The sequence below is a fragment of the Pteropus alecto genome, unplaced genomic scaffold (assembly GCF_000325575.1).
Source record: "Pteropus alecto unplaced genomic scaffold, ASM32557v1 scaffold80, whole genome shotgun sequence".
Lineage (NCBI taxonomy): Eukaryota > Metazoa > Chordata > Mammalia > Chiroptera > Pteropodidae > Pteropus > Pteropus alecto.
Window position 1 is genome coordinate 3,995,044 of NW_006430460.1, and position 12,399 is coordinate 4,007,442.

Sequence of the window (12,399 nt, forward strand, 5' to 3'; positions counted from 1 at the left end):
GGTCAATCCTTTTCCAAATGTTTATGGGCCATCTGTATTGTCTATTTAAAAATATACCTGTATCTGAGAGTTCTTCTTACGCTGTTGGTATGACAAATACCTTCTCTCACATCGTGGCTTGCTTTTTCACTCTCCCAATGGTGTCTTTTGATGAACCAAAGTCTTCATTTGCATCTTAAATTAAATAAATTACTGAGATTAAGTAATTTCGGTATGAAGTAAATCCTTGAGTATTAAAGTAGTCCAATCTATTAATTTTTTTTTTTTTTCGTATGGCTGATGCTTCTGGTGTCCTTCTGCCTTTCACATTTAGAACTACAACTAATTAAACCGGAATGATTTTGCTTATGGTACGAGGCAAAGGTCGAAGGTTCTTTTTGCCTTTTGGAGAGCTAATTGGTTACCATTTATTTAAAAAAAAAAAAAAAAAAAACCCTCTGCTCACTGCTTTGTTCGCGATGCTGCCTGGGTCACGAGCCCAGCGTTCACACGTGCCTGTCCCCTCTCTGGCCACATGCTGTTCTGTTGGGCGACAGCCCCTGAGGCGGCACATCGACCGGTGGAGCAAGTCCTCACAGGCGAGTCGTACTCAGGAGCACTTTGGTGATGCTTTACCTTTTGCATTTCCATGTACGTTTTAGAACCAGCGTTTCGATTTCCATAAAAAAATACATTGAGATTATACTGTGTTGCTTTGGGGAGAATATTTTTATACTGCTGCCTCTTTCCAGCAAGAGCACGGTGCATCCTTCCATTTAGATCTTTCCCTCACTTTCCCGGTCAGGTTTGACAGTTCCTGTAGAGGTCTCGAACATCTTCTGTTAGATCTGGTCCCGGGGACAGTCAGTCCTCACTGTTCGTGGATTCTGTAATTGGCGAATTTGCCCGCTCTCCAATGTGGCGCTTTCACGGTCACTTGTGGTCACTTCACAGCCACTTGTGGTCATGCACAGAGTGGCAAACAATTCGGGTTACCCACATTCCGGGCTGCCTTCTCGTTTTCGGTCTCATACGGCAAACGAGAGTCCTTCCCCAAGTCGATCCAAGGCCACATTTCCCACATTTTGGGGTCTGTTTTTTGGGGGGAAGTGATTTTGCCAGTTAAAATGGCCCCAGAGCGCACAGTGCCGAGTGCTGTCTGGTGTCTGAGACGGCCGTGACGCGGCTTACGGAGAAAATACGTACGATCTGCATGCATGGCGAGCGACAGCGGTGTTGGCCGTGAGTCTCACGTCGACGAGCCGACGACATATAGTAATGAGGTGTCTTTGAACAGAAGCGCGCATCAGACAGGTTATGTTCTGATTCGCTGATGAAGACGCGTCTGGACACTCACAGGAACCTAAGCTTTGTCTCCGCCAGGAGCAGCGTTCAGTGTTCACTAATTCAGTGTTGGTGGCGACTTCACGGGACTACTGCAAAAAAGGAGAACTGACGGATATTTTTATACCATTTTAAATCTTATCTTTTGAAATCTTCATTTAAAAATATCTGTTACTGGTATTAGGAGGTCCAATTAATGGTTTTCGTAACTGTAATATGGTTTATTAAACATATTCAGTTGAGAGATTATATTGCAAAGTTACCGATAAATAACGCTATAACGATTCTGGAAAGCTTAAAGTATTTATAGTTATTCTTTTGAAAATCCAAATTACATTTTGCAAAATGATATAAGGTTTAGAAAGATAAAAATTTATCAGTCTTATTTTTACCTGGGAGTCGAACTTTCTAACACATCATGTCATGGGATCCATTAAAAAGGTATATAGGTATGCTAAATGTGGCAATATTTGGTAAACTAATGACATAATTAATACTTTAGAAAACTGACAAATAACTGTAGCAAAAAAAAAATAAAGAAAACACTGAAAACGATGATCGTTTTTACCCTAATGCATTGAAGGGTTGACCTTGGACCAGCCAGTTACATTTTTGAGAGGACGTTATATATTTTTGATCATACAGTAAGTTTGATCTTTAGGAGGTGATCAGTTCTATGAATTCTGACACAGGACTAGATCGTGTAACTCTGCTAGCGCAGAAAGGATACGGAACGGTTCCAGCACCCAACAAACTTGCCTGTGCCACCCCTTACAGCCACCCTGGCCCTGACCCCCAAGCAAGTAGCCGTGTGTTCCCCATTCCGATAGTTTCACCCGAAAGAGGAAAAAGCATAAAGTTTTCCGCAGTCTGGACTTTGCCCCGTCTTTCTTGCGAATCATTTGATTTTTCTCTCAATCTTGTTTTTCTTTCAAAACTCAGCCAAATGTCCTTTCTCTGGAAAGTGTCCTTTGACCTCTGCTCATTGCCATCAGGCTAATTTAGGTATCCCTTCTCTGGGATCCCATAACTGTGCAAACTTCTGATCTAGCCGTTTTAATCTCTATGAGGCTCCAAGCTTCTTGGGGTCAGAGATGACGCCTCATTCTAACTTGTTTTCCAATGGCTTATCACATACGTCCCTATGTAAATAGATAAGATTAGTAGTTATTTATTAGACGTTTGGTAACTAGATGAATAATTAAGAGAGGTGCTAAGAAGGGGAACACAGACGGTCCTAACCCTGGGTGTCTGGGTGCTGGAGTTAAGAAAAAATAAAAGTGATAGCACATAGGAACGTTGAAAGATAAGAATCTAAGAAAGTATCCTAGAAAAAAGAAATTGCAAGTAGAAGGGTGTGCCCAGAGTCCGTCATTTATTAGGCAGTAAACTCCACACACATATTCAGGTCGTCCGACACAAACATTTAGTAAGTATTCTTGCACCTGACGGCCAGTTACGACAGTAGCCAGTGACGTTTGGGTGAATTTCTCAGGCTGGTGGCTTTCCGACGACCTCCCATCTTTACGGTTCTTCGGAGGGGGCTTTGGAGTCACCACCAGAGTCGATGGGACTGGGTAATGGGTTCCAGACTCCTGACCGCAGCTTTCGTCAGCATTCTGGTTTTGTTTCAATTTGAATAAAGAGCTTAAAAAAAAATGAACGTCGGGGCCCTGTTGCCTCGGGTGGAGTAGCAAACGCGGGTCTGTCACCCCCATGTGCCAGCGTCTTCAAGACTCGTCTCCTCTGGGGTACTCGTTAATCAGGCCATTTTCTTCGGTATATGATCCTGTTTGCTGTTAGAGCCCACTCCTGTCCTGCTTTCTAGAACTTCTGTCCTGCTCTGGGAACTGCCTCCAGCCTGCACGGCTCTCTGGAGGTCTGCATGGGAATACGGCCGTCATCCCGAAACTCCCTCACTGACCAACAGGCACTGATCACCTCTGTTCAGAATTCTTTACAGGGAAAATCCTCCTCGATGGATAATTGTGTTAGCGATCAATACTCTATTCACTTAGACTGCTCATTTTTACTTACACTGTTCATGGTGCGACACCAGATGATGAGATTTGCCCAAAACGGAAACAGTTCCACTTGGATTATGATCAACTCACAATGGCTTTAACCCGGCTTGTCTAATTCTGAGTGGGAAGGGTGATTGCCTTCAGAGGAGGGTGACAAGGGACCGGGAGACTTGGGAGAAGTAACGAAACAGAAATCCTTAGGAAGAGGAAGAGCAGGTTCAGTGGGTATAGCGTGTGAGAGGGGAGGAGGCCAAGTAATTTCTGGTCATGAGCGGCACCTCCAACAGGAAGATTCCGGAGGCAGAACAGGGCTAGCTAGCGATGGCAAGACCCAAGATGTGACACTCCTCGTGGGTGGCTGATGGGTGAGGCGAAGGTCAGTGGAGCTGAGGACGTTGGCTTGTGAGGCAACTGCCAATGACGGGGCTGGAAGCCCGGAGATCTCCACAGACACAGCTTATCCAGATTTGCGGGTGCAAGGAAAGCAGCTCTTAGAGGAATCTATGCCCTTGAATGCATATATTACGAAAGGGGAAAGATCTGAACTCAATCACCTAAGCTTGCTCCTTAGGAAACTAGGAAAAAAAAGAGCAAATTAAATCCAACGGAGGCAGAAGAAAAGAAACAAGCATTAGAGCAGGGATCAATGAAGTTGAAAACAGGAAGTCAATAGAGAAAATCCATGACGTCGAAAGGGGTTCTTTGAAAAGACTAGTCAAAATCAATATGCCTCTAGCCAGCCTGATGCAGAAAAAAAGAGAAGACACAAAAATGACCAATAATTGGAATAAAATGATAATCAGATGTGAAAGAGGAAACCACTAAAAATCAGAAATCATCATCATCATCATCATCAGAAGTGAAAAAAGAGACGTCACCGAAGAAACCAAGCACATCAAAAGGATAATCAAGGAATACAATGAGTGAGTCTATGCCTACAAATGTGGTACCCTACGTGAAATGGACCTGAACTGCCAGAACTCACACAAGAAGAAACAGGTAATCCAAATAGGCCTACATCTATTTGCACAATCGATTCAATAGTTAAAAACAGTCTACAACAAAAAGCACCCAGAGAGTTCACTGGGTAATTCTACCAAACATTTAAGAAAATTCAAATGCTCTGCAATCTCTTCCAGAACACAGAAGCAAATGACACAATTCCTAACTCATTCTACGAGGCCAGCATTACCCTTACAACAAAACTAAATAGACGCTGGGAAAAAAAAAAAAAAAAAAAGTACAGACCAATATCTCTCATGAATACAGATGCAAAAAATTTCAACAAACATTAGCAAATCGAATCCAACGATGTATAAAAATAACACACCATGACCAAGTGGGATTTATCCCAGGTATCCAAGGCTGGTTCAACACTGACATTAGTTAATTTAATTCATCACGTGAACAGGCTGAAAAGGAAAATCACGTGATTATCCCAACAGATGCACACGCAAAGCATTTGCGAAAGTCCAACACCCAATCATGATAAAAACCCTCAGCCGTCTAAAAATAGAGAACTTTCTCCACTTGATAAAAAGAATCTACAAAACATTTAGAGCTAATATCAAACTTACTGGTGAGAAGTTTGAAGCTTTCCCGTGACCTTCAGGAACAAGGCAAGGATGTGCCCCGCCACTGCTTTTTGACCCCATACTAAAAGTACGGGGAATCACGGAGGCAGTGTACAGACGGGGAAGGAAGAAATAAAACTATCTTTGCTCACGGACGACATGATCATCTACATAGAAAATCCAAAAGAATGAGCGAAAAATCCCGGAACTAATAAGCAATTTAGCAAGATTGCAGGATCCACAGGAAGTCAGCCCCTTTCCTGTATCCCAGCAATGAACAAGTGAAATTTGAAATTAAAAACATAATGCCACCTATGCTAGCACTCCCCAAAAATATAAATATAAATCTAACAAAATATGTAGAAGATCTATATGAGCAAAACGACAAAACGATGATGAAAAGAAATCAAAGAGGAACTAAATAAATGAAGAGAGACCCCACGTTCGTGGGTGAAAGACTCGGCATTGTCAAGACATCCGTTCTCAACTCGGTCAACGCGCTCCCAATCAAAATGCCAGCCAATTATTTCGTGGACATCAAAAAACCGATTCTGACGTTCGGATGGAGGAGCAGAACAGACGGATTCGTCGTGGCAGAGCAGGGAGCCCAGGAACAGAGCTACGTATAAAGTCAGCCGATCTTTGACAAAGTCGGGCGGGGCCTCAAAAACCAAAGGGAAAAATGTACACGGAGCTTCTCCATTAGGAGCAGAGGCTTCGTACCCCTCACCAGCCAAACGCCTCACCGGCCACCACACCGAAGACATGCAGACGCAGGTGAGCCCATGAAAGGGTGCTCCACACCCTGGTCATCGGGGAAATGCAAACTAGAACCACAGCGAGACGCCACTGCAGCCTGTCAGGACAGCCGTGACCTGGACGCTGACCACACCACGCGCTGGTGAGGACGTGGGGCGGTGGGAATGCTCACTCACCGCTGGCGGGGTCGCAGATGGCACAGCCACCTTGGACGACAGTTGGGTGGATTCTTACAAAACTGAACACACGCCAACCGTAAGAGCCAGCAATTAGGCTCCTTGGTATTTACCTAAGTGAACTGAAACGTATGTCCACATAAAAACCTGCACATGGATGTATTCATAACGGCCAAACCTTCAGGAGACCGGATGTCCTCCAGCAGGTGATGGATAAATAAACCGTGGTCTATCCAGACCAGAGACCGTTAGTCAGTGCTAAAAAGGCATGAGCTATCAAGTCGAGAAAAAATTTGGAGATGCATATGACTCAGTGAAAGAAGCCAATCAGAAAAGACTACAAGCCGTGTGATGCCACCTATGTGACATTCTGGAAAAGGTACAGCTATGGGGACAGTAGGAAGATCAGTGGTTGTCAGAGGTTTTGGGGAGGGAGGGATGAACAGATGGCTCACGGGGGACACTTAGGGCAGTGACATACTCTGTGTGATACTGTAATGTGGACACGTGTCATTACCCACTTGTCCAAACCCACAGAAAGTATAACACAGGAGTGAGCCCTAATGTAAACTACAGACTTTGGCGATGACGGTGTGTCGATGTCAGTTCATTGATTGTAGTAATAAGTGTACCATCTGGTGGGGGTATTGATGATTTGGGGGAGGGGACTATTATGTGTGGGGACACGGGGTGTATGTGACATCTCTGTATCTTCTGCTTAATTTTGCTGTAAACCTAAAAGTGCTCTAAAAGATAGTCTATTTAACGAGTTGTGTAAGCCCCAGAATAATCCTAAAACTGCTCTGAAAGATAGTCTAGTCTATTTAACGAGTTGTGTAAGCCCCAGAATAAGCAGACTAGCCCCACCCACGCCCGAGAGGGCAGCGGACGCCCCGCTGCTCATGCTGCTGGCAGCCAGGACAGGTCCTGGGGGGCCTGTACCTCCTCCTGCCCAGGGGTGGCCTGGTCGGGCCTGAGTGAACGTCTGCCCATGCTGATTCGTCGTAGTCTGTCTGAAATGATGCAGAAATCCCAGAAGTCAGGTGACTTCCCCGAAGACAGCCCTGGCGGAGCCTGAGGGTGAAGCCGGGACCCCCATTGCGTCCCCTCCTGGTGAAGCAGCCCCTGGTTTCCAAACGGAGCACAGCCCAGCAGAGGGCTTCGAAATCAGTTTCGTGGGTCACAGCCAGAACCTTCTAAATAGAGTAAAAATACCAGTGTGCCTGGCTTACTGCAAGGTCTTGTTCCATATGCTTTTTGGTTTAGGGGTGTGTATGTGTAGTGGGCCACAGTACAAAATACATTTCTCACTGGAGGTCATAGTCGAAGGGTTGAAAACCATTGCAGGAGAAGGCGATGCTAACGTGACTCGACTGGGCGACCGCCAGGCTCAGAAAGTCAGGTTTTGCATCTTTTCAGGATGAGTCATGAAGCCGCACAGTCCTTCCTGCTCTGCTTTCCCCTGTCACAGCCACTGTACAAGTCTGCCCCAGAAGTCAGGCACACGTGGGCAAAGGGCTGAGCGGAGCTCTGTCACTGGCATGGTGACGAGAGGGGTGAGCTGCTGGGGGGTGGGGGGGCGCGCTGAGGTGGGCGGAGGCCCCACCTACGATGAGCTCAGGGCCTGGGACGCGGCACCTGTCGGTGGACAGCCTGCACACCGGCCAGGCCCAGACGGCGGCACAGCCCAGCATTGGGTCCCACCCCTCCCCTGGCCCCCACCCTGGCATCCAGCTGCTGACTCCTGGATGAAGTCAGCCTGATGCTGGGGAAGATAGGAGGCTTCTGTTCCCATCTGCCCAAGGCCTGCCTGTGGCCTAATTACTGTAATGAGCAGGGGCAGGGCTTGATTACAAGGTGAGGTATCTAGACCCAGTTCCGCGTTCACCTCTGGGCCAGTCGGCTGGGTGACCCCTGCAAGGCAGATCATGCACAGAGATTTCCTTTCCGTGATTACGACACATGGAAGTTGGCCTCCTCCCCTACGTGCTGTGAAAACGCCTGAGGCCGAGCCGAGGTCGCGATGTGAAAGACAGCTCCCCGAGTCAACGCGCCACGTCGCCGCCACGCGGTCCGCAGCGGGCGCACGGAAGCTTTTCCCGTGCGAATTCACGCGGGTCGCAAACGTCTTGTGTGAGCAAATGCCAGAAGTCCCCTGAAAATGGTTTCTCCTCGGTGTTCTCCTGCTAAGAATAGATCTTTCTGAGCAGGTCCGCCTTTGTCAGTGTCGGTGGACACGCCGGGGCAGGGGAGAAAGAGAGAGAGCGAGAGAGAAAATAAGAAGAAAACCACCCGGTTTAGTATGGAGGATTAAGGTTGAAGACACACGGGCAGCGAGGTCCGGGGAGAGTCTAGGTGCAAAGAGCCGGTGAGGACAACATCCAGGAAAGACGAGGCTGAAGACACATTCTTCTGTCGCATTGCGCTTTTCAGACACCGAAAACGTCCTCCCTTCAGCAGGGGGGCTCGGCAGCCGGTGGCGTGAGGGCCAAGGAGAAGTTTGGGGACAAGGAACAGGAGCCGTCTGTGTTCCAACGAGGAAGCACGGTCACCCGGCAGCGGCCCAGAGAAGCACACACGGTCTCCCCGGGCTTCTCCGGCCAGGAGTCTGCAAGATCCGCCGGGAGTCGAGAGCGAAATGTCACCGAGCCACGTTTCCCCATCGTGCCCGCTGGATGGTGGCCTGTACCGACAACTTGTTGAGCTCCCAAAGGACGTGTGAAGAGTTCAAATGCATCGAAGGCCATGATCAGGACAGTGAAAAGACAGCCCCCCTGGGCGAGACTGTTTGGAGATGCTCCTGGGACTCGACCCAAAGACGAACCCATTCCAACACTGGCGAAGGACCCGCAGAGCCGTTTCTCCCACGACGACGCGCCAACCCCCCCCCCCTTTAGCGAGAAGGGGCTCCATCCAGCTCAGCGGCCTTCGGGGAGGCGGGAGTCACGCCGCCACGCGACACCGGGTCGCACGCATCGGGGTGGTTACGACTAACGGGGAGCACACGGCCGAGGACGGGGAGGGAACACGGGAGCCCTGGGACCCCGGTTTGGCGTGTCCCCCAAAGGTTAAGCGCCGCCTTAGCGCACGGTCAGCAAAGCCCCTCCCAGGAGACCCGCTCAGGTGTCCGCGGCCGGTGACCGAGCGGCGCCGGAGCCGTGTGGGGACGACGGACAATGACCGCGGCGCCGACAATGACCGCGACAGACTCGCGCCGCATAACTCGGTCAGCAAAGCCCCTCCCAGGAGACCCACTCAGGTGTCCGCGGCCAGTGACCGAGCGGCACCGGAGCCGTGTGGGGACGATGGACAATGACCGCGGCGCCGACAATGACCGCGTCAGACTCAAGCCGCATAGAAGCGACGCGTGACGACGACGCGCCCGGGGACGCTCCGGCCCCTTGGGACCGGTGCGCGCGCTCGCGCTGGACTCCCTGGGACAGACGGACGCGCGGGGAGGTGGACGCGGCCGACGTCGGGAATACACGGTGGTGACGGCTGCACAGCAGCCTAAACGCTCTTGACGCCACTCGCTGACCCGCACACGTAAACCGGTTACGATGAAGAATCTTATGTTAAATATTTGTTTGCCCCGATTTAAAAAAGTTAATACTGTACCATTACAAAGCCACTGAGCCGTGCACTGCGAACGGCTGAACTGTTCGGCCTGTGAATGACACCCCGGTGACACTGTCTATAAAAAGCTGCGGGAGCCGCGAGCGGGCGAGGGCAAGGCTGGCAGACCAGCAGGTGTGCGGACCCGCAGGTGCGCGTCCCACCTGGGCCGTCGGCGCTGGGGCGTGTCGCACGCAGGCGCGGTGTGTGCGCGGGGATTTTCTGTTTCTATCACTGTTACTTTTAGAGATGCTGCTGAGTTAGGCGGAATTATCCACGTGCATTTGTATTTTGCTTGGTGTTCACTCCCTTACAAAAATGGACCGTCGGGACCAAGAAAACGAGAGGTCTGATTAGTGCTCCTCATTTCGCCCCAAAGCCAAACAGAATTAGTTTCCAATTTTTTTAAATAGCAAGCAACGCAGGTCCGTGTTACCTCTCCGTCCCTAACAGAAGTACATTCCACACCCCAGAGACAAGCGACTTTCCCCAAGGGCCAGCGCTTCACTTGTGAGGTGCTGGTGTCAGTCAGGGCCACCCCCACGTGGGTAGGGGTGCCTCCGGCCCCACTCCAAAGGGCTGCCCTGCCAGCAGGGTGTGGACTGCAAACCGCCCGCAGAGTCCCTGGGGTGCCTGTGAATCTGGGGGTGACGTCGCCACCCTGATGCTCTCCGGCACAGCTGAGAATCAGGGAGCAAATGCCTCTGCTTTCCGTCTACACTGAGAGGCTGCAGCCCGACTCTGCGAAAGTGGCCTGAGGGTGTGACAGCTCGGGTGCCCCTTGGACAGGAAAACCAGCATGGTGAGCCCTCCTGCAATGCCCTGTCTCAGCAGGTGACACTGGTCACTGATCTGATCTAATTAGAACAACTTGCGGTGGAGCGGGCTGTGCTCTTGCCCCGACCTTGGGCCCAAAGCGTCTGCAGCCTCGGCGTGGACCACCTGCCGTCGCCTGCCAGGCGCCCTGCTCCCAGGACGGTGGCCTTGGGATACAGCCTCGGCGTGGACCACCAGGCGCCCTGCTCCCAGGACGGTGGCCTTGGGAAAGTCACCCCAAACTCTGATGCGGGGGCAGCGGGCGCTTGACACAGAGGCTTCATCCTTCTTGGACGCCTGGCCCTGGCACGGTCTCATGTTCCCCTAGGGCTGCAACTGACGCTTCGGTTCAGTCCAGGTCCTGCTGACACTGGACCAGGGCCGGGCCCAGAGCCGCCCGGCGGGTGCGTGCCCCTGGGAGCACTGCCCACCATGGAGCCTCCTGCCAAGTTGGCTGGGGTGGCGCCCCAGAACCTCCCCTGGCCCATCGGAGACCCTGGGTCTCCCGGCGGCAGTGACCAGGACGTGAATTCAGACGTCACCCGCTGCCTTTGACCCTTGGCAGTTCCATTTTGTAGGAATATCATTTAAAAACCCACAAATTGGCAAATGTATCGATGCCTTCCACGTGCCGGCTGAGCTCTGAGCACCAGGTACTGAAGGCGCTCCAGGCCAGGGCTGCCCGCCGAGGGCCCGGGACTGGGGGGCGTAGCGGTTCACGCTGCCTCGAGGACCCGGGAGAGAGCTGCGGAGGAAGTGACGTGTCCATACCTGAAGGCCGAGTCAGGCCTTCACCAAAGGCCTCCGACCTCCCCCTTCCCCAGCAGGAGGCTACCCTTCCCCTCGCCTCCCTCCTCCTCCCTCCTCCTCTCTCCCTCCTCCCTGCCCCTCCCCCTTTCCTCCCTCCCTGGACGGAAAGCAGATGTAGACCGGCCTCCCCCGCACCCGGGCCCAGCCTCTGACCCTGAGAGGCCACGCTCTGTCCCTCCTTCTCCAGGACACTCCCCTCGGCTCCCCTTGGCTCGGGCTTGAAGTCCTGTCTGCACGGAGCAGGGACCCCTCTCGGGGGGCAGGGCGTAGTCCACACTCGGGGGCTTCGCCCGCGCTGCATCGCAATGACGTGGGCTCTGCTCTGCCCTGGCCACGTCATGCCCCCAAAAGAAACGCGGGGGACACGGGGGGTGCGTCTTCTCGCCATCTCGCATCTCACCCTGTTATTTCATTAATGATCAGCTCAACGGTTTTATGAGGTAGAAATGGATGATTGTCTCACCACCTACTTTTCAAAGTCTGCGAGCCTCTGCTTTGGAGGGCACAGGAGTGGGGACATGCAGGCTGCCCCTCCGTCCGGCCCAGGGCAGGGTGGGGATGGCGCAGTGCTATCTGGAGGCGCAGGGAAGAGAGTGTCTGCACTGGGGGACGTTCCGCTCAAGGCACAGACTCCTGAGGGACAGCGATGGTGGTGGTGGCCCCTAGTGCCACCTTGCCACATCCAACGTGCCACCTGCCCAGAGCTGGCCGGGTGCGGGAGACTGCTCACCCCTCGGCGTGCGGTCGGTCTGGCCTTCTCCTGGGCTCACTGCTGCTGTGGAACCTACACGTGGGATACGACTTAGCTGGGTCCTAAAAAGGCCGCAGTTTGCAGACCTGGGGAGGTCAACGTAGGCCACTTCACAGAAACATGAGCATGTGCATGTGTCTCAGCGTGCATATGAGTGTGTGTGTGTGCATGTGTGCCTGTGTGACTGTGTGTGCATGCGTGTGTACATGAGCATGCATGTGAGTGCACCCGTGTGAGTGCGTGCATATGTGAGTGTGCGCATGTGCATGTGCGTGCATGTACGTGCATGTGTATGCATGTGTGAGTGTGCACATGTGTGCCTGCATGCACGAGTGCCTGCATGTGTGCCTGCATGTGAGCGTGTGTGTGCGTGTGAGCGCACATGTGTGCATGTGTGCCTGTGTGCGAGCGTGTGCATGCGTGTGAGTGTGCATGAGTGTGCACGTGCGTGTGAGCGTGCGTGTTGTGCCTTTCAGAAGAAACCACTCGGGACACACACATGGCATCTCCAGCATGGAGGTCTGTGCGCCCAGCAGGGGAGGCGCAGCAGA